At 41.7% G+C, this 5,135-nt stretch overlaps 1 pseudogene; it reads left to right on the top strand.

The window, feature by feature from the left end:
- Positions 1 to 1,375: 1,375 nt before the first annotated feature.
- LOC126186085 (5S ribosomal RNA) lies at positions 1,376 to 1,493 on the top strand (annotated as a pseudogene).
- The last annotated feature ends 3,642 nt before the right edge of the window (positions 1,494 to 5,135 follow it).

Below are 5,135 nucleotides of genomic sequence, written 5' to 3'. Positions count from 1 at the left end.
ACTGCAACCTACATCCTTCTGAATCTGCTTAGTGTATTGATCTCTTGGTCTCCCTCTACGATTTTTACCCTCCACGCTGCCCTCCAATGCTAAATTTGTGATCCCTCGATGCCTCAGAACATGTCCTACCAACCGATCCCTTCTTCTAGTCAAGTTGTGCCACAAACTTCTCTTCTCCCCAATCCTATTCAATACCTCCTCATTAGTTATGTGATCTACCCACCTTATCTTCAGCATTCTTCTGTAGCACCACATTTCGAAAGCTTCTATTCTCTTCTTGTCCAAACTAGTTATCGTCCATGTCTCACTTCCATACATGGCTACACTCCATACAAATACTTTCAGAAACGACTTCCTAACACCTAAATCTATATTCGATGTTAACAAATTTCTCTTCTTGAGAAACGCTTTCCTTGCCATTGCCAGTCTACATTTTATATCCTCTCTACTTCGACCATCATCGGTTATTTTACTCCCTAAATAGCAAAACTCCTTTACTACTTTAAGTGTCTCATTTCCTAATCTAATTCCCTCAGCATCACCCGACTTAATTTGACTACATTCCATTATCCTCGTTTTGCTTTTGTTGATGTTCATCTTATATCCTCCTTTCAAGACACTGTCCATTCCGTTCAACTGCTCTTCCAAGTCCTTTGCTGTCTCTGACAGAATTACAATGTCATCGGCGAACCTCAAAGTTTTTACTTCTTCTCCATGAATTTTAATACCTACTCCGAATTTTTCTTTTGTTTCCTTTACTGCTTGCTCAATATACAGATTGAATAACATCGGGGAGAGGCTACAACCCTGTCTCACTCCTTTCCCAACCACTGCTTCCCTTTCATGCCCCTCGACTCTTATAACTGCCATCTGGTTTCTGTACAAATTGTAAATAGCCTTTCGCTCCCTGTATTTTACCCCTGCCACCTTCAGAATTTGAAAGAGAGTATTCCAGTCAACATTGTCAAAAGCTTTCTCTAATTCTACAAATGCTAGAAACGTAGGTTTGCCTTTTCTTAATCTTTCCTCCAAGATAAGTCGTAAGGTCAGTATTGCCTCACGTGTTCCAACATTTCTACGGAATCCAAACTGATCTTCCCCGAGGTCGGCTTCTACCAGTTTTTCCATTCGTCTGTAAAGAATTCGCGTTAGTATTTTGCAGCTGTGACTTATTAAACTGATAGTTCGGTAACTTTCACATTTTGCAAGGTATATCTACTATTTGACTGGACTATTGGTGTTGTTTTTATTATTTTTGTGGTGACATTTCATATAGCCAATGGTAAAGTTAGAAAATGACGAAATATACTTGAAAATCTTAAAACAAATTGAAAATTTTTTTTCATCAGAAATTGGTCTCCCTATTTCCTGTGAAGTCAACGGCTTTGCCGCAGTGATAACTCCGGGTCCCGTCAGATCACCGAAGTTAAGCGCTGTCGGGCTGGACTAGTACGTGGATGGGTGACCATCCGGTCTGCCGAGCGCTGTTGGCAAGCGGGGTGCACTCAGCCCTTGTGAGGCAAACTGTGGAGCTACTTGATTGAGAAGTAGCGGCTCCGGTCTCGCAAACTGTTATGCGGCCGGGAGAGCGGTATGCTGATCACATACCCCTCCATATCCGATCCAATTTTGCCTGTGGTCTGAGGATGACGAGGCGGCTGGTAGGTACCGTTGGGCCTTTCAAGGCCTGTTCGGACGGAGTTTAGTTTAGTTTAGTTTTACTTCTTGAGAAACTGAGAAAACGTTTATGATTGGGTGAAAACAGTATAAAACTCTCCGCTATGTTATTTCAGTGGGATATACCCTTGTACTAAATTGACCCAATTTAATGGGGTAGTATAAGTACATTTTCTATTTTTTCTATTTTTTTGTAGCCATTGTATGCACATAGAACCATAACCAGGGGCTGAATTTGGTCATGGGAAGTTTCACAGGGAATATAAAACTAGATTGTGAGAGAAAATGGTTCAAATGGGTCTGAGCACTATGGGAGTTAACATCTGACGTCATCAGTCACCTAGGACTTAGAACTACTTAAACCTAACTAACCTAAGGACATCACACACATCCATGCCCGAGGCAGGATTGGAACCTGCGACCGTAGCAGAAGCGCCTAGAAGCGCACCGCCACCGCGGCCGGCAGATTGTGAGACAAACATAACTTGCTGTAGGTTCAAAAATAATCCAGAACTGCTCTACAGTAACCCCATTTTACTGTTATGTTATAACATTTATATAGGTTAGAAGTAGGTTTATATTATGTAATTGTGTATCTTCAATTTATGAAGTGTGTATTCTGTGTTGTTTAAACTCCTTGATCTATGGCAAGAAAATTAGTTTTGTAGTGTGTATAAGAAAAAATAAAAAATAAATATGTTGAAATGGTAAATTATTATAATGTGAATATGTTTATGAAAAGAAAATGTTTGTTAAAAGCTGGTTCATGCTTAAGGCACTTGTATTCGTAACATGTAAACTTTGTAGGGAAGTCCCTGCATAACGGAAGTGGCAATGCGCGATGTAAAAGGTGGGATTGGCTTTCGAATTGAGCGGCTCTTTTGTGTGATTAACACCCAGTATGTGGCTAGCCTTAGCACGGTACACTTAGACGGTGCTAAGACAGGCAATTGGAAGCTGCATTATAAGGGATTTGCCTCGGATGTGGATCTGGCTATTATTTGGTATTCACGGCATAATGGAGTGGCTCTAATATGTTGAAAATCTTACGCCAAGAAGAGATTTTATAGAGCATTCGTACATCAAGAGCCGTGAGTACAGTCACCCGCCATGTCGCCTGCCACCACTGCTTCACAAACTTCATACATTCAATTAAGTAATGTATATGGGCATGGACCAGTTAATCTGTGTGTTGTTTCAATAATAATCACATAAAACATAAATTCGGTCCGTAACCATATTTTAAATCCTGATCACGAACCTACGCAGGGTCCTCACCTAAGTGCAACTAAAACTGAGTATCCTGATTTAAATGAACAAGTCTTACACTCATGTGTTTAAAAGTGATTTTTTGTCTAAAGTAAAAGGAGTAGTAAAAGTTAAAACAAAAACCACAAAAGTGAAGCTGGATAGGCTTTTTCTAAACTATCCTTAGTGTATTATAAAATATAGTTTTGTAGGATTACAGTGGAAGATTGTGTAAATATTATTGCAAGGAATGCCTGCTTCACAGGTAATTAAAGTTCAGGTACATATAAATCTTTATTATTAAATTATGCACATTTTTAAAGAAGGTATAATTTTGGTAGGTTCTTTTATTGAAGTTAATTAAGCCAAGTGTTGCATTTTACTGTCTTGCAAAGTAATTTATGAACTACTAAGGAAAACTGCTATATGCAGAGAAGTTTAAATAGTGTATTTACGATATTCTTCATCTTTACTTGTCTTTTTCAAGTCAGTCAAGATAGAAACCCCTCATGTCCAAATTTGGTTCTGCACTTGATGCAGTGACATTTCAGTATTTGATCCAGTAATGCTCTGGAGTGTGGCTGCCATTAGTATGAAGCTTGGCGCAAAGTTGCACCCCATAATTTACTGGTGTGTGTGTGTGTGTGTGTGTGTGTGTGTGTGTGTGTGTGTGTGTTATTGGTAACTGCTGCTACACAGTACAGAGTGCACTGTGCCAGTTTGTATTCTGTTTGCTATTCAAAGGGAAATCTCAACCAAAGTAACTTCAATGACCAATATTCAATTTTCTCGTATACAGGGTGAGTCACCTAACGTCACCGCTGGATATATTTCGTAAACCACATCAAATACTGACGAACCGATTCCACAGACCGAACGTGAGGAAAGGGGCTAGTGTAACTGTTTAATACAAACCATACAAAAATGCACGGAAGTATGTTTTTTAACACAAACCTACGTTTTTTTAAATGGAACCACGTTAGTTTTGTTAGCACATCTGAACATATAAACAAATACGTAATCAGTGCCGTTTGTTGCATTGTAAAATGTTAATTACATCCGGAGATATTGTAATCTAAAGTTGACGCTTGAAACCTCCAACGTTCAGTTGCGTTTTGTAACAAACACGGGCCACGGTCGGCGAGCAGCAACTGCAGGGACATGTTTACGATGACGACCGTGTTTACGAGTGTGGCTGTAGTGCACTGTTGTGGTTTGGTCTAGCTGTCGCAGTGTCCGCATGTAGCGCTTGCTGCTATTGTTATTCTGCATTCGTCTCCGCACGCAGGCCAACTTTAGTACACCGTGTTACCAGACGTCTGTGATAGTGTAGTGTTGTAGGAACTGTGACCATGGTGTATTCGAACTCTGAAAAGGCGGAGATGATACTCATCTATGGCGAGTGTTGACGAAATGCAGCTGAAGCCTGCAGGGTGTATGCAGAACGGTACCCGTACAGAGAGCATCCAACGTGCCGCACATTGCAAAACATCTACCGCCAACTGTATGCAACAGGTATGGTCGTAGCACGCAAACGGGTCCGTAACAGGCCCGTCACAGGAGAAGCGGGTGTAGTTGGTGTGTTAGCTGCTGTTGCCATGAACCCACACATGAGTACACGGGACATTGCGAGAGCCGGTGGATTGAGTCAAAGTAGTGTCATGCGCATACTGCATCGTTACCGCTTTCACCCGTTTCATGTGTCACTACATCAGCAATTACATGGTAATGACTTTAATCATCGAGTGCAATTCTGTCAATGGGCATTACCAGAGAATGCGTTGCAGTTCTGCCTGTTTACCGATGAAGCGGGTTGCACAAACCACGGTGCAGTGAATCTACGTAACATGCATTACTGGTCCGTGGACAATCCTCGCTGGCTCAGACAGGTAGAGCGACAGCGACCGTGGACTGTAAATGTATAGTGCGGAATCACTGGCGACCACCTCATTGGTCCTCACTTCATTGCAGGGGCCCAAACAGCTGCAACATACATCGCGTTTCTACGGAATGATCTGCCAACGTTGCTCGAAAATGTCCCACTGCAAACGCTGGGACGTATGTGGTATCAGCATGATGGTGCACCTGCACATTCCGTAATTAACACTAGGCTGACCCTTGACAGGATGTTCGACGGGCGTTTCATAGGACGTGGAGGACGCATAAATTGGCCAGCCCGTTCTCCTGATCTTACACCACTGGACTTCTTT

Source organism: Schistocerca cancellata, chromosome 4 (genome assembly GCF_023864275.1).
Source record: "Schistocerca cancellata isolate TAMUIC-IGC-003103 chromosome 4, iqSchCanc2.1, whole genome shotgun sequence".
Lineage (NCBI taxonomy): Eukaryota > Metazoa > Arthropoda > Insecta > Orthoptera > Acrididae > Schistocerca > Schistocerca cancellata.
The sequence above is the reverse complement of the archived record's forward strand: the minus strand, read 5'-3'. Positions and strand labels throughout refer to the sequence as shown.